A 27,971-nucleotide genomic window follows, 5' to 3' on the forward strand; every position below is an offset into this window, starting at 1 on the left:
TTCGGGCCTGATTCCAGCTGAAGTCATTGAGTAGAGGAGCTGCAATGGTGTATAGATAGAGTGGGACTGATCCAGGGTTTTCCTCCTGAAAATGCAATCCTCTAATTTGCTCCAGCGTCAACTCAGATATATAGCTGGTTTAGTCAAAAAGATGGTATTACAATGTGGTACTACATTGGATTCATACATCACAATCTGTTTCTTGGTTTGGTATGTGAAAATGGTAAGGTATCATTTTATTTTCATAGGATATTCTCACGTATGCTCCATTGTTTCATGTCACAAAAGCATAAAAGGTAACTGTGACGTGTTCAACACAGAAAATAGTAATCATATAACAGCAAATAGGCCATATCTAGCAGGCCCTGAAAGTAGTGTAATCCCAGCGGGTAATTAGGACATAGTTTGTGGGGAAATTCTGTCGTTAACCTCACACGGCTTGGGTTAACGCGTGGTGAGATGGCGCTGGCTGCGTTTCATCACGTCGGAGTGGGAGCGAAGGGGGAAATGGGCTCACAGGGGTGGAGTGGAGAAGCTTAATGGGAACGAATGGCCTGACAGACCTGAGAGACAGGCCTCCATCTCACTTGTTTGCTGCTTGCCCAATTTCCCCGTCTGAGCCAGCACACCTGGGGTCCGCTCCGGTCACCCCCCCCCCCCCCCCCCCCAACCTCCCTCTCAGCCTGCCGCACATAATGGCAGCGCATACCTTTTCATTCCCCAATAATGACAACAGAGACAGAGAGAAAGTATGTCTCTCGCTTTTCTTATCATTGCCTTTTGCTGCAGGATCCCTTACTGTAAGGAGCTATTCTTCGCCCGCAATACCAGGGGAATGGAAGAGGTGGCTGTACTATGGAAGATGCTGTTGATTAAAATTGAAAAGACCATGCACCAGGTCTGAAATCAGTGGGCCTTGTGCCATGTGGGTAAAAACATGGATGGATGCTACAGAGCGCAGGCTTTTGTGGAGGTAATGGACATTAATTACAGCAGTCTGACAGCCACAACACGTCTCTGGATGATTGATCAGTGCACCGTGCAATTAAACTGTTCCGCAACGAATGAGAGAATGCACTCGGCATTCCTGTTGCATGAAAGGGATGTGCTTGATGCTTGTTCGGGGTGGGTCTTAGAGTCATCTTAGTGTCGGAGGCTTTGTGCTTGATTCGGGTGTGCTTTTGAGCTGAGCTCAGGGCCTTCTTTCAAAGCTCTGAGATGCTCTCCCACAGACCAACTGTGCTGCACGGAGTCTCTTCTTCCTCAATATTGATAAGCCTCCCACGTGCTGAGGGGACTTGTGGAGGTGCAGTTTTACAGAATACAGATGTGAATGATCAGACACACCAGCCCTGCTTGGCTGTTGCACACACAAAAGCACAGTGGGGTGCATGCAGTATCTATGACAGACTACAGAACCTCAGAAGTCTCGTGCACTGCAGGTTGACAAGAGTTTCAAACAAAGTGCTGCTAGATCCTGGAGTATCATTAGTTCACACACATGTTGGACGCCAACACCCTCTGTATAGTATATGTGTGGGTATGGGTGTGTGCGGAGAGGTTTTTCAAGTGTTTCTGCATGGCCTTTTTCTAATGTTAACCTCATCCCAAGGGCACAGGCTTTCTGGTCAGCCTGTAGAGGAACCATGGTAAACCGGAGCTTTAAACCGGAGCCTAAATCAATGGCAGAGTTGCCTAAGGACTGCCCTGAGCAAACTGGGACGCAGTGGCTTTGGCTTCCCGATCACAGTACTATCAACATTCCATCTTGATGTGACTGAACGACGCGACCACCATTTCAGTGCCATAAGTCACTGGGGAGACTTGTCGAGCCTCGTGCCCTATCAGATGAAACCAAATACACAAACACACAGCTCCACGCACAACAAGCACATTTCTGGGATCCACAAATGTGTATCGCATTGCTTCCAATGCAGGCAAGTAATCTTACTGCTACTTTATAACAACTTTATTTATATCTTTCATAATTATGGGGCATGATTATCAAGGCTTTTTTGATTGAGTGGTCCTCGTGGACCTCTAGTGCTTGAGACAGATGTCATGTTAGTTTCCAGTTTGCCAGATGCTCCTCAAGTCCCTGAATCAAACCAGCTCTATAGTCTGCCTTTGAAAAGCCTCTTCTTACGTTCCTACGCGGTCTGGTCTCTTCAGAGCCTAATACATTCTAAAAAAATGTTTTTCCTTCAGCGGATGTCATGCAGACACCTTACATTTAAGTCCTATTTAGACTTAGCAGTGAGGAGACAGACGCCAAGGTTGTGAGCAGATGCTCCCACTCCTTGTCTGTCTTTTTGTCCCATGTCGTGATTTTATAGGATATGTTTTGAAAAGGCAAGGCTGTCTGTGAATCGTAGACTGTTCAGACAAACACACAACTGTGCCACGTGTAAAATCCTGCAGGGATCTGTGAGCTCAGTTTCTCACCTCAAGACCTGGCATGACCAATATCAGTGTTCATATTACCAAAGAACTTCATGGGACTCAAGACAAAACAAGACAGTATAACACTACATGCAGAACAGACCAACTAGGCTGATGTTACTACAAATGATGGCAATAATAAGAAGCAATCTGACATATAAAATAATTACAATTCCTCACCTCCCACCTATCCTGACCAATCCAGTCTCCAACCATTAAGAAATGATTAACTTAAAGTGAAAAAAAAGCCTAGTCATTATCATTAATACGACTCTAAAGATGCTGCCCTGAGCCAAAGGAAATCTGTAATCCATCATTGCCTGGGCCAGGAAAGTGATAGCATATGGCCCTTCCACAGCACGACAGCTCTCGTATCAACACTGGAAGCGCCGCCAAGTTTGTGAAATTGTACTATTTGTGTGGGTGCCTGTGCGATAGTTGTTTCTTAAGTGGTTTGGGATTGGCCCTGGGATCATTAACAGGATCAGTGTTTATGCTTTCAGGAGCTCTTCGCTCCTCTCTACGCACAGGCTGCCTCGCCTCCCGGAAGCTTCTTCTGGAACAGCTGCCGATGAATGGCGCCATGTTTACACCGACATTATCGTCAGCACATTAATCACTACAGTACGTGCAGCAAGTTAAGTGGATGGCTGCTTTTTTATTGGATGGAGGAGGAAATGAGAGAACGGAGGTGTTTGAACATTGAATAAAGCGGAGTCTTCAATGTCAGCACGAAGTTAAGGACACTTGTCCCTGGCACATCATATCAAAAACATACATGACCCAGTCTCACAGTACATGGGCTGTCAAGAGCCTGAGTATCGCTGAAGGCTAGAAATTGCATCCTACACCCACAAGTTCACACATACACACGCACCAAGCACACGCACAGTAATTAAGCTGCATGTTTTTTACCAGATCATTGACACATTATTAATTGCGTGTGATATCTAGTCCTCTCATCACTATGTGTCAGTGCATTTTAACTCTGTTAATGGGCTCTGGATCAGCCCAACCCCCCAGAAATCCACTCTGACGCGACGCTGCATAAATTCGGATGCTGTCGGACAGGGTCATTTTTCTCCACGGCTTCTGCTCTAACACAGAGATGCGGAGGCTGTGTGATAGTGCAACTATGATACTGTGTGTGTGTGTTTGTGTGGAGGCTGTCTGTTACTGCAGTGATGATATACCTTTCTGCCAAAAGCCTCCCGGTGGATGTGAATGCCACAGTTTATTAGAGGTGATGTGGCTGTCATGGGAACACGCCAGCGCCCATAAACAAACTTCCTGCTGATTACAACAGAGAAAGTGTTGTGTATCTTCTTTCAAGCAGCATTGATGATAAGTTGAGTTTCGACGAGACCGAGTTTATTATGTAATGTGTGTGGTTGAACAGACAGAGGAGGGGAGTGAGAGAGACAAGGTGATAGAGGGGGAGAGAGAGAGAGAGAGAGAGAGAGTGAGAGAGAATAAGTTAAAACGGGTTTATTATGGCAGTAATAGCAATTCAGGGATTATAAATTGCCTTTTTTTTGTCTGGGAATGAGACCTGGTGTATTTTTTTGTGTTGGAAATCAAATTGTCTAGTTTGCATCCTGTCATGACAGAATTGGTATAAATTATCTTGGTATTTCTGGCAAATGGTACCCATTAGTGGGTTAGATCAGTCAATGTCATATGGTTTCAAGTGAAAATGTGAATTCAAATATTGGAAGATTACATGGACTTGTTTTCCTGTGCTTCAGAATGTATGGGAGCAGTGTATCAACCTCAAAGATATCAATTAGGTGTGCAGTTCAGAAAAAAATATATCTGTGAATGCATTCAAATGAACTGTAGAGAGAGACACACTGGGAAACTAAAACAAACACCCTTCCAAGAAACAGCTGGAGGCAGAGATGGGCAGTATTTCAATTACTTGTATTTGAAATACTAGTTAATTTACCTTTGAGTATTTTGTAATTTGTATTTGATAGGGCCGGTAAAAAATCAAATGTAATTTGTAACAAAATACTTTAGAGTGGAGTAATTTTGTATTTAAAATACTCAAAATACTTTCTCCAGTGTTTAAGCAGAAGGAGATTTTTTTTCTGTCGGATTCTACCACTAGACCATCTGATCTGCCTCTGAATGTCATTGTTGAATCAGGCATCAGTCAATTTGCCAAAAGTGGTGCTTCTTATCACCCCAGATCTCTCTCATTGAATCTCATGTTAAATCCATTTTTTACACAAAACAGGGCTGTGGTCGAAAACTTAGATAGCTGTCTTGATCCTTGTCAATTTATCTTTATTAGTACACCGACTAAAAGCAGGTTCTTTCAAAGAGCGAATCGAGTTGTTGCACTGAACGTTAGCCATCTTAACAGAATGTGACTTTATCAAAGCCGTATAATGTCCTTATACGCAATTACGTATGACGAAAGCACGGTGGGGATAGCCCTCCCGGAAACCATAGAGATTGCAATGAGAGCCCTGTTTTGTGAAGACATTAAAGTCACACAGCTGCTGCCTGCAAAAATATATATATGCAAAATCAATCAAGTTGTTGTCTTTTATGGCTTTGCTTAGTTACACTGACATTCTGTGACTGTTCTTCCATTTTTACTGGGTTCACCAGAGCTGTGTGTACATTATATAGCCCCGTAGCCAGGGCCCATAGACATATTTATGTCAATACGTTACGCCACTGAATAGCCCAAACCTGAATGTTCTGCTATACCAAATTGTGTGAGAACTGAAAATTCAGAAAAAGTATTTCCTGTATTTTAAAAATACAAAATACATGTATTGTATTTTGTTACATTTTCTGGCAACAGTATTTTGTATTTTATTTTGATACATTCATTTGAAGGGTATTTGGTATTTTGTATCAAAATACATTTTGATGTATTTTTGCCCATCTCTGGCTGGAGGCAAGTAGGGGATCTTTCCTCTGTCCTCCTCCCAGTCTGTAACATGTCTTTCAGACTGAAGTCCATTAGCAGGATCGTAGTTTTGATTTGATAGCCTTAAGTGTCTATCCTGGCTAGACCTTTAATAAAATAATCTGTCTTTTCTTCAAAATTCTCTTTGATTTTCAAAGGCTTGTTTTTCAAAGCCCTTTTTTTTTTCTTGAGATCAGCACCTCCCCTCATAGAGTGGTCCACGTCGTTTTTGTTATTGAACGCACATATTCTCTGCATAATAGATATGTGAGCTCTCACTGCTACACCTTACACGACCCAGCTCCTTAAAGAGTGTGGAGAGAAAACAATATTTGTTTGTGCCGTCCCTCTTCAGACATTCCCATTATCAGTCCTCTATACTTACTCTTCCGCCGCCTTTCTCACTCCTGCCTTGAATGCGCTACAGAAGAAAGTAGATTGTCTGTTGCGGGCATTTATATAATATTTATATATCTCTCAAAGAAAAGACAAACACATACAGAGGGCCAGTCAGCAGAATGTAGAGAAAGAGAGAGAAAGAGAGAGAGATGATGCATATTAAAGAAGCGGTTGAAGGAGATGATGGTTTGCAGGCGCCATGGTAACAAACAGCAGCTTTGCTTGTGACTCAGCTTGCTCTTTCAGTCCAGTGGTTGATGCTAACGCCTCTCAACGTGCCAGTAGACTCTCACTCAGGATGCAGGCTGCCCCACTGCCACCACCACCACCACCACCATCCCAACCCTCCAAATAAACACAGCAAGCAAGCGTTCCCATTGCCTCCCTCATCCTGTGTGTAAGATTGTCCTGACATGAAGCACCCTTACAGCCGCCCCCACCCCACCAGGCCTGCTCCCCAGGCTCGCGCTGCAGCTTACTCACACACATACGGGAACTCATCTGCATGCAAAGGACACAGATACATGAGCTAACATACGCCCCTCATCAGGTTCATGTTTGGGGATCACTATCAAGTTTTTTATCCGCTTCAGAGGTATGAGCAACACATTGGTAGAAAGTTTACCGTATTTGTGATTCGTAAATAAACTAACAAATGTTGCCAGCAGCACCAAGGAGAAGAGAGTGTATGTGAGATCAGCCCTATGGTACACATGACCTTTTGTTTTTTTATAACCCCTCCCTCCCCGCTGGCTTGCTCCCTCGCTCGCTCCCTCCCTCTCTGCCTCACACTCCTGATACAGCATGAGACTTTTCTCTGGAACTGGAGCGCGCGCTAGCCTCCCACTGGAGCCCCAGCCGGCATTCACTCGCTAAAAGCTGTCATGGCATGTGCTGCATGGGTTTCTGCAGCAGACAGCACAGTAAAACAGGAGGCAAAAAAAACATAAAGTAAAATAAAACAAATAAAAAAACAAAAAGAAATCGGGACTGTTCTGGGGGTGACAAGCATTTGTTGAGCACTCAGGGGCCCATGTGTTTCACTGTCAGCATTCATATATTCAGCTGGAGTAAAAACCCCACTGTCAATTTACCACACGCCAAATGGGCCACAGCACTGCCAATACTCCGAAGAGGGTGGCACAGAATTTTAAGTAGACGAGTGCAACAAAGAGGGGGGAAAAAGAGAGAGCCACCTTGATTCAATTGCACTGACATAGTGGCTTTTTTTCGCCAGTGTTTCTTAATGGACCGACAAGTTTGGCCTCTGTCTCATTGATAAGGAGGGACCATGAAATGAAAATAAAATAAAATAGAATCTTTCAACTCAATCAACACTCCCTCATGGTTAATGCTGTAGTCCTTTTCAGGGTCCTACTGGAAATACTAAGGCCTCTGAAAGAGCCACAGATCTTTTGTTTAAATGATTAAAGGGACCTGGGACACCTTCGCTCTCGTCTCATCTCACACACTTCCTGTCATGGACGGCAGAAACAGTACGGCACACTAGAGACTGCTCATCTTATTCACCTCGCAAGTCATCGATTCACCTTAAAGAGAATGAATAATTTAAGACAAGTGACTCGATGTTAGGTGTCTACTCAGCCAGCATGCATATGCGGGTGAAGGGCACGATGCTTCACACTTTAATAGAGAACAAAGACAAAGTTGTTCCACCGTACCCGACTGTTTGCCCATCCAAAGCCTGATCCCCAGTCCTCTAGGGGTTAATTAATTATGCTCCTTGCATTATATGATTTTGCCAGCTGTTCGCAGTCAAGGTGTTCCACATAAGAATCTGCTCTGTCTTCCCGAACATTGCTCCAGGCATCGAGAAGTTTCCAGCTGCCGTCGATAGTTGCCTTGTGGTGCCTTCGGCTGTGCTAGTCCCGGTTCACATGACAGCAGCGGCGGAGGCGAAACAACGGCCTTGTCGGAGAGGGCCATCAGTCAGAATGTGAGGTCATCAATCATCTTTATGTCAGCCAGATGATCCTACGGTGATTACATAAACAGCACTCTCACACTGCGAGGGAAATGTTATTACAGGCTATCCATGGCACCACATACAGTAGGTAGCTCCCGTAGAAACACCAACACAGCATGATGAGATATGCGAGAATACGCAGTGATTGAGGGCTGCGTCGCAACCAGCCAGCATGAAATGGCTCAATCACTATCGCCGTTACTGACAAGTTAACACTCTGGAGTCTACCCCGCAAACAGGGAACGTCCCAAGGACGTTAACAGGACATTCGCAAGGTCCCCAATCGTCCCCAATTGGTCCCCGCCACAACGTTCGCTAGAGGACGTTACCAGAACGTTTTTGACGTTCGTAGCAAGTCTACGTTTGGTCCTTCTGCGACGTTCGCATGAGTCTTAAATCGGACTTTTAGGGAACCTTATAAATTGGTCTGTCAGCACACCTCCCCAGGACGTCATTTAAAAACGTCCCCATAACCTTTACCTGCAGGTCCTCTGCGTAACGTTCGCATGAGCCTTAAAACGGACTATTAAGGAACGTTATAATTTGGTCACTCAGCACACGTCCCCAGGACGTCATTTAAAAACGTCCCCATAACCTTTACCTGCAGGTCCTCTGCGTGACGTTCGCATGAGCCTTAAAACGGACTATTAAGGAACGTTATAATTTGGTCACTCAGCACACGTCCCCAGGACGTCATTTAAAAACGTCCCGTAACCTTTACCTGCAGGTCCTCTGCGTGACGTTCGCATGAGCCTTAAAATGGACTATTAAGGAACGTTATAATTTGGTCACTCAGCACACGTCCCCAGGACGTCATTTAAAAACGTCCCGTAACCTTTACCTGCAGGTCCTCTGCGTGACGTTCGCATGAGCCTTAAAACGGACTATTAAGGAACGTTATAATTTGGTAACTCAGCACACATCCCCAGGACGTCATTTAAAAACGTCCCGTAACCTTTACCTGCAGGTCCTCTGCGTGACGTTCGCATGAGCCTTAAAACGGACTATTAAGGAACGTTATAATTTGGTAACTCAGCACACATCCCCAGGACGTCATTTAAAAACGTCCCGTAACCTTTACCTGCAGGTCCTCTGCGTGACGTTCGCATGAGCCTTAAAACGGACTTTTAGGGACCGTTCTTATTTGGTCCTCTGATGGTCCTCTCTGAACCAGAAGTTCCGCTAGAGAAAAATGATTTTCATTTGCCCGACATTTTAATGATAAGCCGGCCAAATATCTAGCCTATTTCTGCTTCTAAATTAGCCCATTGAAGAAAACTGACGGCCTGCATAGCTTAAATAATAACATAATCAGGTAGTTTAGAATGCAACATGTTTATTTTCCTAAGTTTACAATGGGAAACAACAACATTTATGTCTGATGCGCGTCAATTAGTGGCCTTTAAGCGCAACCTGCTGTGGCGTTAAAATGAGCGCCGCAACATGGTCATTGCTCTGTTCAATGAGAGCAGAGATTCTTAAATTATTCGACCCTCTTGTGAATCCTTTGCACATTTTACTGTGACTATCAATTACCTCGCACCTGAGCCAAGAGAACTTGTCACTCCATAACGACATAAACGCCCGACATTTCAGCTTTTTCTTTGGTGATGCTGTTCGAACATCTAGGGCTTCAGGTATTCAGTGTTTGGAAAGTTCACTTTCTACATGAACTTGCTCAGTTCATTGTTGATAATTCATAATTTTGAACTACGTTCACAGCTCCAATTTTCAATATGAGGCGAGTGCTATAATTTTTCAAAATCTCTGTCTGCAATACCGCTCTCGGCTCTTCCGCGCGCTCACGCACGGTAATAAAAGGAAACGCGCAACACTGCAGGTATTACAGGTTCATCCTCGTCAGAAGGTTTACCCTCATCAGATGTTTTTGGCCTCTGAAAAAAAGCTTTTAAGGCTAGTCTGCTTGGCCATGTTGGATCCTTCTCACTCAGTTCGCACCTCGTTTGAAACCGAGGGTTTGCGCTTTAAAATGCAGTATATGCGTGTTGTTAAATAACTTTCTAACGGCAGATTAGCCTGTTCCTTTTAAACATAATAAGGGCAGTGCACGTTTGCTTTATAGGCCTTACGTAATATTAGGATTGTTGTCAAAATTGTGTTTGCGAGACGGGATTTTTAAAGAAATTCCAATCAGACAATTTGACCGGTGAGCTCTTCGTTCTGTTGCACCATCTTTGAAGGCCTGTGGAAAGCTCAATATGTTAAAGCTAGACACTTGGTCACCTTCCTATGTATGCATTGTATTGGACTCATGCAGACATTACATTTATAGCACAGATCAGTACAGAAGCATTCATATTTATTTTATTTCATCATTCTTAGTTTGGCTAGTTATTCTGCCTCCCTGCCCGCACGTCCGTGATGTGCCATGGATGTTAATTAAAAAAGGAATCATTACGGAAAACCCTCAATGCGTAGTGACTGAGATTGCTACAATATGCTTTTCCTCAAAAAAGACTAAGTTTGTTGGCTGTCTCACACTGTGATAAACCTGTTAAAGTGGCACTATAGTAATCAGACAGTGTTAGGACAGTAGGTAGCGATCTCGTTTAGTAATAGGAAGGTTTATGGTTCAATTCCCATGCCCGCAATCAAGTTTGTAATCGTGTGTGTCTGTGTCTATGCATATCATATGAAATGTGTAATATAAATGAACTTGAACTTGTGTGTGTGTGCGCACTGTAAGCCAAATGACGGCTCCGCGATCTATTATTATTTTATTTTCTTCATTTAGCTCAGCAAAAACGGTCGTGCCTGCTACGTCCGCGGTGCATCCTTGAATAACGTACCCAGGACGTCTAAAATAGGTTTTGTAGATGTCACCACAATGCCCTCAGGACGTTCTTGCAACTTCCTGCAGAACGTCCCCAGGACCTATAGAAACACGTTCCCCAGACGTAACCACAATGCCCTCGGGAGGTGCTTGCAACGTCCTGCATAACGTCCCCAGGACCTATAGAAAACGTTTCTCAGTTGTCACCGCAACGTCCTCGGGACGGTCTTGGAACGTCGTGCAAAACGTCCTAAAGTTGTCACGGGAACCATACACATTTACGTTTTTAGAACGTTCAGAGAGACCATTACGGGACGTCTAGGGGACGTCATTTTGCTTACAGGGTAAAGCCTTTTTTAGGTAGTCTGACATGCCTTTGATTATATTCTAGAAGACCTCAGCAATAATAAAATGAGAGTAAAGGGAATGTAGTAAAACATTTTCACATTTCAATTAAATATAAACATACCCTTACAAAAAACTCAAGAGGAACCCCTCAACCCTGTCTCAGTGCATATTGTGTCGAATTCATAACGACTGTAAAAAGTCCACAGTGGCAAGTAGATCGGTACATGTAGCCAACAGATAGAAATCTCTCTTTTTCCATGTAATATGATAGGCCTGAATTTGATGGTCTCTGAGGGCCTGAGCCTATGTGAGCTGAAATCATTGTGTCCCTCTGGGTCAGTCTATTCAGACAGAGAGCCGAGGCCTCTGAAGGAGGCGGTCGGGGCGGGTCAGGGGTGCAACTGGTGCCAGGGGAGCGGGTCAGTGATTACAGTAAGAGGGCCTCATCCCTCATCGATCCCCAGTCTCGGAGGGGGCAAGGAGCAGCCGGCTTGGCTCAGACAGGGGATCCTGGGCCGGACTCCTCCCCTCTTCTCCCCTCCCTTCCCATCAAGGAGTCGTCAGGTCATGGCAGCTCTCCAGCTCGTATCCCCTTCCCTGAAGGGTCGTGGAGAAGCTGTGTCAGGACGTTTTGTGTCTAAATGACTTCTGACCCCATTCCCACAGTGGGGCCGGAACTTCTCGAGTCAGAGCGCAGATGTGCTGTTCTTTGAGGCGTGGTAGTGCTACTGAACACCCGTTAGTCCATAGCTCGGTGCTTTGTGAGATCAGTCAAAAAGATAGCATCAGGTCGCATCTCAAAAGGCAACGTTAAAACCCGACATAACCATTCTGAATTACAGAATTAGTCAGTTTTGTTCACAGAGTGGGACAATGTGAAGTGGGTTGTGGATTTACATCTGCAATCTCGTCAAAAAGCGATTGAGAAATGTTAATTTGCTCAGTCAAAGATTTTTATCTGGAGACTGAAAAGGGGAGAGATGAAAAAGGCTTTGGGAATGGAAGGGAAGCCATGTTTTCAGCCTTCATAGAAAAGCTGTCGGGCTCTAATGGAAAATGCCAAGCGCTGTAACGATTGCTTCCCTCAGTCGTCACTGACTGAATGGCTATGCCTGTTAGCCTTTGCCAAAAGGAAGCAAAAGTGTCTGCCTTCTCATATTCTCAACTGGATGGTAGCTGGAAATGTTTATTTTACCTCAAAAATGTCTAATAATCCTCTCACTGACCTACTCCCAAAACAGTTTTCTTAATTAGAAACATACCCCTCCAAAATCACCGGTCTTATTAGATACAACATGCAATACAAACTAAATACGCCTTTACAATGACAAGCAAAACCACTAACATGGCGAGGATGACAGAATTATTTCATTTAGTTCATAGATTAAAAGGTTACAAAGCAACAAAATATGTAAGTAGCTATCTTCAGGGACACTCAAATATAATATTTGTATTAAATAATTAGAAACAAATATAGGCTTCCTGCCCAGAAGTACATGACAAAATGACTAATCCATATGACATACCGTAAATAATATGGGTATTTCTAGACTTCATTCACCGGAGATGTAAACGTGTTGTGCTTCGTATTCTATACTCTATACTGAGTGAATGGAGAGGATTCATCACCAGCGGAAGAATGAGTTTGGTACTGAGAGCTCCACGTGACTGGAGTCCTGGTTGGCTGTTAGAGGTTGTGCGCTGGTGCCGAGGAGAGAAGTCCCTGATCAATCTCTTTGTCCCTGTATACAGAGAGGGTCAGGGTGTCACTGACTATCTTTCCTCTTCGTTGCCACACACCAAGAGCCATCTCTCTGTTTATCAGTTTCTCTTTATATCTCTCTCTCTCTTCTCTCTCTCTGGCTCTAACTCTCTCGCCCACCTCTCCCCCAAACCCTCTGGCTCCATCTCTATCCATTATCTCACTCTGTCACCTCTGTGGCAACTCCAGGGCTGTGAGATTGAAACCACGTTAGAGGGATGGGGACCCGACAGGCTGATGGAGGCATTCACAGTGGGAACAGGGAGTGGACACACTCGGCCACGATAACCTTGACCTCGCTGACTGAGTGGCAACACGGCCAGCGCCATACATCGGCAATAAGCACTTAAATAATGAGGTGCTTTGAGAGTGGTATTTTTCTCTCTCCCTCGCGCTGAACATTGGTGTAGCGTTCAGCACGCGTAGCGCTGTGAGCTCGCACCGATTTCAAGGTCCAATCCCACTCGCACAGATTCCTAGGCATATGTCCGCATGGTGGTTGCAGCAATCATGGGTGCGACCTGCAATTTGTGACTCTGGCATGGAGCGTTTGGGCACTTTGTGTTGCAGAGGCAGCAACTGTGGGTTGGAGGTGAGATTGGGTAATGCTCTAATCGCCGGCTTGGGGGTAATCAGCTGCCAGAAGTGGCTGTAAAGGGTGCTCCCCCCCCCCCCACGAGCTAACAGCAATGCTCCCTACCTGACGAGGACATATGGTCAATAGCACCATGTAATGGTGTGATATGTAAATGTATAAATGGGAATGTGCTTTAGATGTCTGTTGGACTTATAGATGATACTTCTTGCTCTATGTTGTATGCATGTATTTATGTATCAACCATATGTAACTAGATGTTACATATGATTATGGTTCTTCTTTCTTATCTACATTACAAAGATAGAAGGATGTGTATGTAGACATAACACTTGTGTGTATGTGCGTGTGTGTGCGTGTGTGTGCGTGTGTGTATGTATGTTTCTGTGTGGGTGGTGCATTTTTACACAACATCATTTAATGCTCACCACGAGCACGAAAGCTGCAAGGGAGGGAGCCGATTACAAAATAAATCAAATTACACTCTTTTAAGAGAAAGCGTCTCACTTCATCTGCGCTGTGGTGCTCAAGCGGTCATGCGTGCCTAAAAATAGACGCCTGGCATCCAAGTTCCTTTTCATCAACACCAAGCTCTTGCTGAGCATATCATTTTCCCATCATCCAATTTGGCAGAAACTTTGGACTACATCACTTTCAATTTTAGTGGCTCGTTCCTCCTGGCATCTCTCCCCCTGTGCGGGGAGTGGGGGATGGCCTTGAATATGGGAGTACTGCCACAAAATACTTTGTCCCCCATCCTAGTCAATAAATAGCTGTTTAAGTATATTATGTTGCTTAGGAGAAACCTACGTATTTCATTCACGTATGTGCCCTTGCCTGTTTGGTTGATGCTTGTAGCAGACTTCATATTGTATCCACATATTGTATTATTGCCATGCATGTAAGGGTAACCCGGGGGATCTGAGTGCTGTGACTCAATTAACCATGAACCTGTTTCTCTGGAGCGCCCTTGATGTGGTAAACATTCTTTTAAAGAAATGGTGGGTTTGTAGAGCATTGTCAGGTACGCTGACCAGGTCAAATGAATATTTTAGAATAAAACTAATTATGAAACTCTAATTTGCTTTCACTGCATGGGCTGCACAACATAAAAGGACCGTAGATAATCAATTCATTGGTTACCGAAGAAAGTAGGGTTGGCCTTCGTCGTTTCTCCTGGGGTAAAATACCCATTTATTAATGTTTAAATAATTTATGCTTGTTTTGTTAAGCTTTTTTTTCTTCTCGCTCCTCTTTTTTTTTTCAGAATGAGAACGCGTGGGACTGTGTCTGTGTCTCCAGCAGAGCAGCCTACAGCCATGATTTGTTTTTACACAGACTTAAAGCTTTTACAACACCACATCCAGCCCAGATTGGAGCCTCAGAAAATGAAGTGATTGAAACAAATTAATAATAAAAAAAGGCAAACGGTAAAAAACACAGAGAGTCCCGCTGGGTAGGAGGGACAGAGAGAGAGAGAGAGAGAGAGAGAGGGTGGGGGTGGAGAGAGACATACAGACAGAGAGATAGAAATGGAGGGAGGGAGAGAGAAAGGGAGAGAGAGAAGGCAGGGGCTGGAGGCTCCACATGCTGTGTTAGAGTTTAGGTGACTGGCTGCACCTGTGCTGTCTCTGCGCTTTACAGTAATGAGAGAAAAACAACTCACGGCCCCTGGAAGCACAAAATACAGAACACCTCATCCATGACAAACACAACCACTAACTGTCTCTTTCTCTCTCTCTCTCTCTCTCTCTCTCTCTCTCTCTCTCTCTCTCTCTCCTCAACCCCCTCTGCACAAACCTTTCTATAACTCTATCCCCTTGTCTCACTTTTCTTCGTTGTTTACCCTCCTAAACCCCACATCCTGCAAACACAACACACCAAAACACACACACACACACACACACACACACACACACACACACACACACACACACACACACACACACACACACACACACGCACGCACGCACACACACACACACACACACAGACCTCGTATTTATATGTTTTGTGCTCCGTTTAAGTCTTGATTATTTCACTGTTGCCTCAGGTCCCATCCTCCCACTTGTCTTTCTCTGATTGATTTATTCTGTGTATGAAATGTATTTTGTCCTGCCTTACTCAGAAGCAGACTCCCAGTCTGCAGCATGGCAGCCCGCCTCCACACTCCTCAGTCTTCGCCTAGTCATCGCCGTCTATGCTCAAAAACATCTGCAGGATGTCCTAAATGGAACAGAGCCAAAAATGATTCTTTTTATTTTTCTCCCCATTTAAGCCTAATCAAACAGTGCACTGGCTTGAGGGGAATAACTAGCCGTGTGCCTGCATCCTGAGAGTTGGCCTGCGTTCACGTCATGATCTGCTCCCTCTAGGAGAGGCCAGTGCAGCGCTCGTTCTGAGAATGCATCGTCCGCAACATGTGATGCAAATGGTCACATTAGCTGTGCTTCGCTGCCCAGTAGGGCAGCCACAAAAAACAGGGACATAAACTCCTTCTGAACCTGCGGTCTGAATCACGGTCATGGTAAGACTCGGTACAATTTATTCAAAGGGAAAAATTACCATTGGCTAATGGAATTATTACAGTAAAAACACCCATGCTGATTACTAAGCGAGAAAATTCAATCCAGCTAATTTGTGCCTTGCTCTGCTGCTAAGATCCAGAAGATCTGTTTAGCATATAAATGCTGGTCAGCAGATAGTATAGAATGCCTACACTGGGAAATACTGTATGGGCCTATAATGTGGGAATTTTTTTCTTCCAGATTTCTTTTTTTTTTGCATGTGCAGAGATGCATTGACTCATTTCTTCTATGCGCAAGTAACCATGTAAAGTAGCATTGCTTACTGCGTTGTGCATCCCTTAGAAGAGGTATGAAGCAACACTGGGAGGGCCTCCAGTTCAAACCCACCCTGCTCACAAATGCTTTGCGCTGTAATGCATGTTGGCGTTGTGTCCTTTTGATGGCATCTCCTTTTCAAGTCCTCCAATTTTGCAGGATTTCACTGAAGCTTCCTTCCTGCGCCCTTACTCACAGGACGGCTGTCTTATTTTTAGTCCCACCAGGGATAGCACTTTATTCTGCATGTCCTCAGGCGTAATAGCTTCTGATGGTTCGTCACTTCTCTACCTATTCGTCTTCCCAACAGCCGAACGGTGTGGCACGGTGTGCGCACCGCGGCACAGCTGCCTCCGTCGGCAGGGAGAAGGGGAGCGTGTCAAGTCCAATCATCTCCTCATTTCATCTCCGCGTCTCCTTTCTCTGCTCATCTGCTCATCTGCTTGTCTGCGTCTCCGTCGCACATGCATGTATGCATGTGAGTGTGTGTGGAACAACAGACGGCCAGCCCCTGCCGACTGCGCCAAGCATAGCGCCATTGTTTTAGGAGGGCCTCTGGGGCCTCTGGAGCAAAGGCCTGTAGGGAGTGCCTCTGAAACACAGATGTTTCTGATGCCTGGGCTGTTTGCTCAGTGTTATCAGTCAGCACAAACAGGAGCTGGAGTCCTGGACAGTTTTGATAGAAAGAAACCGAATGATAAATTGGCCTGACGACTGGAGCCAGGTGGGAGATAACCCCGACCGGATTCAAATGCAGCACATTACCGCCAGCCACATTAGTGCAGATTAGAAACAATGAACTGGCTTGAAACTTAGTGTATAGAAGTAGTTCCTCAAAGACAAGAAGAAGAACATTAAGTGTTATCATAGTTTGAGTTCAGGAAGGTCTCTATAATCTCTAGTACAGCTCCTCTGAGAAGTACAGATTCATGCTAATTAGCGATGGAACAAAGAAACGCTTTTTTCTGACTTTTCCCGCAGACTGCTGACTAGTAGGGCTTTGGAGTTAATAATGAACTCTTCCAATTACATTTATAACAACAACAGAAAACACACCACCATGACATTATGCAATGTCTAGCTCCACATTTTATATTGTTTATAAGCTTGCGTTGGTGTGTAAAAACATATGACCCTGCATAGTGAGTGGAAAATATACCAAACTATGTTATATGATGTCAATGATGTCATGATCATAATTACATGGATAAATACATATAAGTTGTTATTGTAAGGAATACCTTATTGAAACACAAAGAGCTGGCATTGCTGCATTTACCTCATGCTAGGGATACAGCCTCTTTTTCATTCATTTCATGCATAATGTCATTTTATTGAACACGTAGTGTATCGCTTATTCTGAGACAAACAAGCAGGTTAAAAACCTCACGTCACGTCACGTAACGTGAGTTACATCACCTGGAGTTCCACTGGAGTTACATCACCTGGAGTTCCAAGCCACTGGAGCTCTTAGGTCTCATGCCTCATGACCTCATTCTGAGCTCTCCTACGGTGGCCCCACAGTAACAGATCTAAGTTTGCACAGGCACAGGGAAGAACTCGTCCTTCTCCAGTTGATGTGTAACATTAATTTCTCATGATGTTAGTCAGCTCTCATCGGCGTTAAACTTTTAACATGCCCACAAGAGGCCTGTCCGGGAGAGACGGAGAAGGCGCCAGAGGGCAATGCGAGAAGATGACTAGCCCAGACTCCCCCCACTACACACCCTCATTGGAATGCGCCACTCTCCAAACTGTGGTGACAAAAGTAATATGAAATTTTCAGATTTCAATATCTCTCGCTCCGCTGCGTCTGATGGGGTGGAGGTGTTTGTGTCTAGTGCTCGAAATGGCTTTCTCCGCTGTGACAATTATGGTGGAGGCGCGTGAAAAGAAAGAAAAAAAAAAGGATGAAAACTGTGAAATGTGACTGAAAGCACAGTGTGTGTGTGTGTGTGTGTGTGTGTGTGTGTGTGTGTGTGTGTGTGTCTGTGTGTGTGTGTGTGTGTGTGTGTGTGTGTGTGTGATTGTGTGTGTGTGTGTGTGTGTGTCTGTGTGTGTGTGTGTGTGTGTGTGTGTGTGTGTGTGATTGTGTGTGTGTGTGTGTGTGTGTGTGACTAAGAGAGAGAGAGGGAGTTTATGTGCACTTTAATGAAAGTCTTTCTTCATTGTGTGACAAATCATTGAGACGCAAAACCCCGAAAATTGCAGCTGATCCTACCTTTAATGCTCAATTGAACTCACTGATCAAACCGTTATCTTTTATTAAGCCCAATGTTGAAGAGTTCTGTAGTGCCAATGGGCCTATTGCTTTTGGACTTCTATGAGCCTGTGGTGTTGAAAAGGAGTTTTGTTCATAAGTCCATAATAGGCACTGATAACAGATTGGGAGGGGGGAGAATGTTAGAAGGCTCCTTTTGTCAAAGTAGAAAAGCAGTCTGGAGATTGCTCTCCATGTAGATCCATTTTTACCGAAATTGCTTTGTAGGGAATGGATTCAGCCCAAAATACAATTTTTCTGAATTAGTTTCTATTAATGACCTTATTGGTACATCCTACCGATGAATAGAGTGCAGATAACAGAGGAAGTTGGGAGAAAGTTGTGCTGTTGTTGAGTTTGTTGGCCTTTTTCTTTCATCGTTGTCTGTAGTACGTAAGTGAAATAAATCTTTGTAATCTTTGATCAATGTTTATGCATGTCTAAGAGGGGCTCATATTCAGCTGTTTGGTCATTTTCATCACCGCAAAATAAAACCTACTTCCCTTTAGTGAGATAGTAGGGGAAAAGATTATGTCTTTGTGAAGACGGGCTTCAATCTTCTCAAGAAGATCCTCAGCTGTTTCTAAATGCACTGCATCCAGTAGCCTGGCTTTTTCTTCACATAACGCAACAAAACAAATTATAGATATGATAAATGTTTGTCAGGAAGGGAGTGTATTTGTGTGCCTATATGTGTGTGTGTGGGTGTGAGAGAGCGAAGAAGAGGCAGGGCACAAGAGTATTAGTCTCCATATGAGTGAGAGTGTTATTGTGTGTGTGTCTGTGTGTTTTGTGTGTGTGTGTGTGTGTGAGAGAGAGAGAGAGAGAGAGAGAGAGAGAGAGGCAGGGCACAAGAGTATTAGTTTCTATATGAGTGAGAATGTTATTGTGTGTGTGTCTGTGTGTTTTTGTGTGTGTGTGTGTGTGTGTGTGAGAGAGAGAGAGAGAGAGAGAGAGAGAGGCAGGGCACAAGAGTATTAGTTTCTATATGAGTGAGAATGTTATTGTGTGTGTGTCTGTGTGTTTGTGTGTGTGTGTGTGTGTGTGTGTGTGTGTGAGAGAGAGAGAGTTCGAAGAAGAGGCAGGGCACAAGAGTATTAGTCTCCATATGAGTGAGAGTGTTTGTGTTTGTGCAAGACACAGGGAAGGAAAGGGTGAGTGTGAGAGACAGACAGATGAGCCTCACAAACATCCAGTGCTTTTATTATTTGATAAAAACCTTAAAGTTACCTCCAGTCACAATAAGGGGTCTCCATGCGAGAACAGCGTTTAATGTTTATGAATGTGCCACCCAAAGGCCTGACAAGAGTTGTGTTTATTCACAGTCCATTGCACTCCAGTCACCGGATTAATCCTTTCAGCATTTGCAGACACTCCCAAGAGAATGTGCAAAGGCTTCCCATTCCTAGTATATCATTTCTTAAGATAATCCGTTTTGTCACAGTTTGAGACAGGCTCAAACTTGACTTAACATTATCTATGGTGTACAGAATTTTTGTTAAACTTCAATTATTATTTTTCCAGTGGAGAGAAAAAAAACGTGGAATTCTTTCATCTTGTACATGGTAGCATTGCTTTATCAAGGACATGGATTATCCCCTGATTCTTAGGAGTATTTTGTGTCCCTGATGCCAGGCTGGTGAAAAGGCAAACTCCAGGCCCTTCCAGAAGAGGCCTCCTTAGAACAAGGCTTTCGGAGTCTAAAGTTAAAAATTTGCGACTGCACGTTTGTGACGGCTGACTTAGTTCAGTGAGCACAATGCGGATCTGCGTCCTCTAGCTCTGTGAAGCCTACACTCTTCTCTGGGTAAAATTGATTCACCAAGACACTCACCATGGGGGATTTGTGTGTATCATCACCATGATGGATTGCTGTCCTCGACACGAAGAAAAATAATTACACCAAGTGATAATTAGAGAAGCTCCAGTAAAGAATGCAATGTGAAGAGAAATTGTATGCATTTGAGGAGACAGTCAAAGCAGTTGGGAGGATTATACTGATAATGAGAGGCTGAGAGAGAGAGAGAGAGAGAGAGAGAAAGAGAGAGCAATTCTGTTACTTTAGTTTTTTTTTCTCATCTGTTGATTAGTGCACGCTGTGTACTTATACCAAGCTCTAACGAATTCAGAAGAATAATTAGGCAATAAAGACACAATTTGTTATAAAAGGTTCTCTGATTTAATTTTATTAGACGCTCTCAACAATTTTAATAACTTCAGTTCTTGCTAGGGATGGGTCATGATTTTGAAGTATTGAAATATTCATTCATTTATAAAAAATCGAGTAGTTTATTTGACTATCGTCTTGTCTTAAAATACCTAGTATACCTATTCTACAATTATTCTGTTCCTATAAGTATCATATTCAGACAGTGTATTAGGAGGCCACAAACTTTCTATTTTTATTCTCTTTATGTATCAGTAAGCGTAGGTTAACATCAACTAGTTGGTTATGAATGATGTTCCAAGAATGAATGTCATATTTAGTGAGAAAAAGAAATGGGCAAATATAGGCCTAATAAATGTCCAATGATGCTTAATGCAGACCTTACTGGGCATGTATACAGACACATATAAGTTATATGTTAATGGTTGACATATGTTTCCTAAACTAAAGTGTTACCCTTTCAAGAATGTTAACTTGGAGATTGCTGAGCAAACAATGGCGAGCCGCTAGCCTCCTTGATCAAGGACTCGGCAGCTGTGTCCCCTCTGACCCTCCCCGCCATCTGGTCAAGGGATCCATTTTTCTACCCTATGGACAGACGACCAAGGAGCTCTCCCCTCGCCCCAACCCCTCTGCACTCCACACCCCACCCTCTCCTTCACTCGGACAAAGCAGACGGGCAGAGTTACTCCTTTCTTTACCAGCACGGGCAACGCAGGGACGGTCAGCTCTAGACGCCTGCCACCGTCCACCCCCCACAAACCCCCTCTCAACCACCCACGCCGCACCTCGCTCCGGTCCATGAGCCAGAGAACACGCAGGTTAACGACTGCTAATCAGACACCATTAATTAGTGTTCGATGGCATTCCCTCGGCCTCTAATTGGGAGCGAGTAGAGAGCCGTGATGTTCTGAAAGAAAAAAAAAAAAGAGCGTTGGGTGGATGATGAAGGAAAAGGTGGACATTATTGCGTATGTGGGCGCATTGATGGCAGGCTCTTATAGCTGCTAATGCCATCCCTAGTGTCCGCGCAGGCTGTATGCATATTAATAGTCACCTCACTCGCCAGCATGGCTGCGCAAACACTCTGCCCTCCCGGACTTCTCTTTCTCCCCCCACCCATTCTAGACTTCTCCTCCTCCTCCCTCCCCTCCCTCCCCCCTCCCCTCCCAGACTCCCCCCCTCCCTCCCCCTCCCCTCCTGGAATTCTCCTCCTCCGTTTCTTGTTGTGTTTTTTCGTTTATTCTGTCTTCTTTGTTGTTCTTCTTAATCCGCCTTAGCGTGTGTGCATTCCGGCGCATGCAGCAGTTTAATAAGCTCCTTAGCACAAGACAAGGTCACTTGATGGGTGGATACATGTTCGGCTTGATCAAAAAATATGGTGCCTCTACTGTATGTGTGTATGTGTTTGTGTGTGTGTGTTTAGGGGATGGAGAGTTCCTAAACTATGTGTGTAGATAAAAAAAAACATGTAGAGAGACATGTGTGTATGCTTACAGTGAAATTCACAGAGGAATTTGAGTGTGCAGTTTGTTGCTCAGGTGGAGCCGGTGATTGTAACACACTTGCCAATCAGGCAGCAGCAGCAGAGGGAAAAAAAAGGAAAGTAAGTCATTAAGACAAGAGGGCATGTCAGCAGCCAGGCGCTAATTAATTTCTAATTTGAGTGGCAGTTAGGCTGCGTGGCGGCGGAGGCTCACCTTGTGTTTATCAACACACGCCATGTGATTTATGTCCCGCCAGCGGTCGCCGTGTGTCTTAACCGCGCACTGCCAGCCAGAGAATCCATCACGTGCGGATGGGAAAACAGCAGGAATCAGAGGTCAATGAGTTCGCCTGGCGCATCATGGGAAACAATGGGCCCTGAATTATTGAGAGTTTTCTCCTGGATCGGCCATATCCCTCTTTCTCTCCGTCTCTCTCTCTCTCTGTCTTAATGGATCCCTGCCGCTAAAAGGCTGAATGGATAGGAGGAGGAAATTTAAATTATTTCTGAGTTAAAAGATGTCTCAGACTGTTACCCTCTTTTTGAAAACGAACTCTTAAAAATGCATTGCTTAGATGTGCCGTCTCCCTTGCATTCTGCTGGAATCCATAGTCACACACACACACACACACACACACATGTGCAAGCTTGCGCCCACACAGAGAACATTTAGTGCTAATTCAACATCATTTTGGCTGCTGGCTCAGTTGCTCCTGATAAGGTCTGACACCTTACAGCTAGCACAACCAAGCTCAGACAGACAGCCTTATGCAAACATGAACCAAAAATAGACAGAAGTGTGTGCGGTGATACCACCCTAGACTCTGACCTGGGAACAGCTCACAGGGGTGATGTTATCCAACAAACATGTTGTGTGGGCCTATGATCTCTTTCCTCTCTCTTGACCACAGCCGTGGAGGCGATTTTAATTCGCTCGCCTGCTTGCATGCCGTCCGCAGTCGATACGGACGCGGTGTATGACAAGGCCTCCTTATACCACGGAGGGCCTGTCATGCAGGAGTCATCTCCCCCTGCCGGAGTTTGTTTACTTCCCGCACTGCCTATTTTTCTGCCACTCCACAGGATTAATGGACGGCCACTTTCTCACACACACACACACATACACACACCCGCACAAAAACACACACACACGCACACACAAAGACACACATATAAATATACACAAACACACATAAACATGCTCAAGCCCACAAACGCACGCATGTTATACATTCTCAAACGCAGGCATACATGCACTCCCCACTCTTCAGAGCTGTCATTTACTCGAAGGCCTCACGCTGCTTCACATCTACCAGGTGGCAGTTAGGAGTCTGTGGGGGGTCCTTGAGTTGTGGGAAGTGGAGCAACAATAAACAAGATCCTCTCGGAGGCAAATCAATATCGGCGACGAGCATTTCACTTCCAAACTATGAGGCCTCTTAGTCATCCAGGTGCCAGTGCTGTTGTAGAAATGTCATGAATACTGCATACTTCAGTACTGCACAGGCGTGTTAACAGAATGAATGTATTGTTCGCGTCAAGTGCAACAGTCATCTTTTCATAACTTAAACTACTGTATCATAGCTAAGCGCACAGTAAGATATAGAATCATAAAGACAGTGAGCCTTCAACCTTAGTATTTGTGACCATGTCACAACTACCTGATTTATACCAACGTGAATGTTACCAGCACCAGCAAAGAGATTTCAACTACATCAGGATTTTCATGAAAAGATGTTATCATTAACCTTCATGTTATATTTTAGCACAGCTTTAAGTTTCAGGACATCATTTCTACTTGCAGTCTGAGATTCATTCATCAAATCAAGTCCAAGACTTTTACTTATCATTACAGGGCCTCTACCACTGGCACATATCTTGCTCAGTGTCTATACTGTATGTTTGTTGAAGATAAATATACTGTATATGTATATATACACTCATATAATCACTGGTAGTACCTCGTAGAGTTCATACAAACTTTCAAAAGGCACACATGATGGGAAGACCGTTCTTACTGTCTTTCTTTTTTTTCTCTCTTCAACACACACACACACACACACACACAAACACACACACACACACACAAACACACACATCGACACACTCACAAACACACACACACACACACATACACACACACACACACACACATGCACGACCATTACAGTAGGGACATCACACTGTTCCAGATTTACTAGGCGGCAGTTAAGAGTCTGCGGGGGGGTCCTTTAGTTATGGGAAGTGAAGTAATAGCTTAACAAGAACCTCTAAGAGTGAAATACATCAGCGATGAGTCTACATGGGGGTCTCCTAGTCATCCAGGTTTCTGTGCCATTGCAGGAATGTTCTCAGGACAACCTATGGTTCTACCTCAGACATTACTATGAGCAAATACTACCGTGGTGCAACAGATGTGATCAGTCCAAAACTGAGTCATGTGACGACTGATGCTTTGACATTTGTAGAAAGACTAGGGTTTATTCCTCACCAGAGATTTTGTTAAATGCTAATTGTGCACTTGGAATGGTGTTCAACACGAGCAGAAAAGAGGCTGGATTATACATATATGCTTTGGATGAAAGTGTGTGCAGGTGTCTTGGCACGGGGGCTACCCTACCACCAGATCCATCATGGTGGGCAGCATTCTTCTCCATGACTGCAGTTGCTCTGCTCCCTCTATTCTCATTCTGAAACTGGAGCATTATGCAGATTCATGCCCACTAATCCTCCACACAAATCATTAAAACATACTTTTCCCCGTAAACATTGACCAATGTTATTAGGCTTTGTTTGCGCATGCATACATTATCAGAGAATCCAAGTGATCAGTCATGGTGTTGGGTAAACGAAGAAATGCATGTATAAATGTTAAACCTAAATTCAACCGATCTGTGGTATCAGTGAGATATCTTCTCTTGGGTTTCAAAGGCCTTTAGTCAAAGCCAGAAATATTTAATGGTTTGTTCATGTAAACAACAGAGTAGTAGTTCATTTTGAGTGGGAGTGAGTCCCTCGTCTGTTTGTTGCCAATGCCTTACAACAATCTACTTGGCAGCTAGACTCGTAAACATTTGAGGAATAATCCTGTGGTAGTAGTTATACGCCTTAATGATTTATCAGGTTTTTGTCAGGTGATCTTTTAGCTGTGAGCTGGTACTAGAGTTTCAGGTGATAAGATGTTTACATCACAAGCACATTATATGAAGAAGAGAAGATTGGATGGGCGTGTATGACCCCAGTAATGTTAATTGATCAATCATTGTCACAGGTACTGTATACATGACTATGACATCAACAACTGGGCTCACACACACACACACACACACACAGATAATGTTCAGTCCCTCCAGGTGCTGTCTTATCTACATCGTTAGGCTGATCCACATAGTTAGAATGCTTTATGGAGTCTGTCTGTTTCTCTACTCCGTCCAGGTTTATCTTGCTGCGAGCGTTTGCTTTGCCGCTGCCAGACCCCATGTGCTCCCTGCATACGAGCGCGGGTCTAATGAGCTCATGGCTCGGGCCACATCTAAGAACCGGGGGGAAATAAACCCCATCCTAATTGACATCTAAACTACCAAAATATCCTAGATGTTGTTTGACAAGATAGGAAAGGCCTTTGTTCTTCTCATGATATGTATTGTTTAATAAATTATTATTTCCTAGAATATCAAAGGCCACATATAATTGGATCAAGACTGTGTCCTGTGTCTTTTCATCTTCATCATGCTTTTCCGCTCTGAAAGCTCCATGTCCTATCCCTCTGGAATGTTGGTCTTGGTTGCGGTGCAGCAAGGGAAAAAAATAAGGAACTGATGTTCCGCCCCATTGCTCGTTGAAATCGCGTCGCTTTAAAACAGATCTGTGATATTAGGGAGGAATTACTCTGCCTATATAAGTTCCACAAGGCGTCACTTCTTCAAGTTCCATTATGAAGATTCGGACAGACTCACCCAAGCTCAAATAATTATGGCTTCCCACCCATATAAATGTGTGACACTTTCTGTGTTGTGTGTGTGTGTGAGTGTGTGTGTGGTAGATGGAGGGGGGCTTGAATTAATACTGAACCATGGAGCTAGTTTCTCTGTTGCATAAGCCGTGGAGCGGTTAAGACCCGACAAGGCTAGGTGCCACACGGTGCCTCTGCACCGTTTGAGTGGTTTCAGGGGCAGGCTATTCTATTGAACAGCGCACTTACACGTGGATGTGCCTGCAGCCTCATAGCATTAGTCATGGCAGTGTCCAACGTGGTATGTGCACTTACCCAACAACCCCAACCGACCCAGGCCCAGTTACTGGCTGTGCTATTTGGTGTTTTACAGGAAATGTTTAAAAGGGAATTATCCATCAGCTGAAAAGAAACTTAGTTCTGCAAAACAGGACTTACAGACACATGACATATTCCCCCCAATGTAACCTTTCAACGCATAAGAGAGCGCATTGTGTGTGGAGTGCTTTATGGAAGGGGGGGGGGTGCGGAAGGAAGAAAATGTGATTCGGTCAGGAGTGGGGGGGGTCATTGCAGAGCGAAAGGGGGAAAGAGAAAGAAAAACCGAGAAGTGCAGATTGCTGTTTTTAATAATGTGACCTTTCAACGAGATGAATAAATGCAGACAGCGCGTTGGATGCTGATGAACAGCGTGGAGATTTTCCCAGCTGGAAGGCCAGATGCTGACGGAAAGGAGGACGCCCGCCGCCCCCGCTGCCCTACCCAACCCGCCCATCCTCTTCATCTCCAGACATGGAGAGAGACTTGTGAGATGACACACTATTAACTCCTCTAGTGTTAATCTTGATGCCAAACACGAGGACGCTCCACTCAGTCCATTTTAGTATCATTAGCCGATGCCAGAGAAGATGAGTTATTCAAAGGGAGCATAATTGCGTCTTTGAGTTTTTACAGGGTTATTCAGGAATGTAATTACATTTATACACAGTTAAGCACAAGTCTCTCCCTCCCTTCGTCTACGGAACCCCCATGCCTTCTCTGGGCTCCTCCCCATCCTTCTCTCACACACATACATGTACTCAATATGCACACACATACCATACACACACACAAACACACAGACACATTCCTTACACACAATTATTCGTGCCCAGGTTCCACATATTAGATGATCAAAGTTACATTTCCCCCGGTCCTCTCAACCAAGGCAAGCACTGGAGTTAAATTCCAAGCAGTCTTGACCATGGTAGTGGCTAGATTGTGGTCCAGTGGGGTTGACTGATGGCAAGGCCACAGGATCAGAGGGAAGGGCTCTGCGTGCCATCATCCGTCTGGATTACATCGTGAAACATGAGGGTCCAGGTCCAGGTGCAGAACAAGAACGAGCATCAGATCTGCTCATCTAATAGAGAATTTCTTTTTTTGCCCTTCACTGTTTGTCTCTCTGTATGTGATTTTATGTGGTGTGCATGTGTGTGAGTGTGTCTGTGTGTGTGTGTGTGTGCGCATGCATGTATGTTTGTGTGTGTGTGTTTGTGTGTGTGCGTTCGTGCATGTGTGTGTGTACGTGCGTGTGTGTGTGTGTGTGTGTGTGTGTGTGTGTGTGTGTGTGTGTGTGTGTGTGTGTGTGTGTGTGTGTGTGTGTGTGTGTGTGAGTGCATCACAACAAGAGATTGGATATGGAACTTGTGAATGGAAAACATGCCCTTCTATCACTCTTTTGACCTATCCATCTCTCTCTGTCATTCTCCCTCTCTTATTCTTCCCCCCTCTCTCTCTCATTCTCTGACTCCCTTCCTTTTTCTCTTTGTCTCTCTCTCCTCCATTTGTACCTTCATCCGACCAATTCCTCACTGACTCTTCATCTCAGGCAGCCTCTGCTTCCTACTGGGCCTTTTCCATCCAAGGAGATGCCAGTCAACTCCCACCTTCAGTCTGCATCTTTGTGTGATGCTCTGTGTGTGTGTGCGTATGTGTGTGTGTGTGTGTGCGTGTGTGTGTGTGTGA

The 27,971-nt window shown here is 44.5% G+C and overlaps 1 protein-coding gene across 1 annotated transcript in view; it reads left to right on the plus strand.

The window, feature by feature from the left end:
- tafa1b (TAFA chemokine like family member 1b) overlaps positions 1-27,971 on the plus strand; it is a gene marked incomplete at both ends in the record, with an annotated part of 105,131 nt that overhangs the window by 21,260 nt on the left and 55,900 nt on the right. The gene's annotated exons all lie outside the window — the stretch shown is intronic.

Source organism: Sprattus sprattus (assembly GCF_963457725.1).
Source record: "Sprattus sprattus genome assembly, chromosome: 10".
Classification (NCBI taxonomy): Eukaryota; Metazoa; Chordata; class Actinopteri; order Clupeiformes; family Clupeidae; genus Sprattus; species Sprattus sprattus.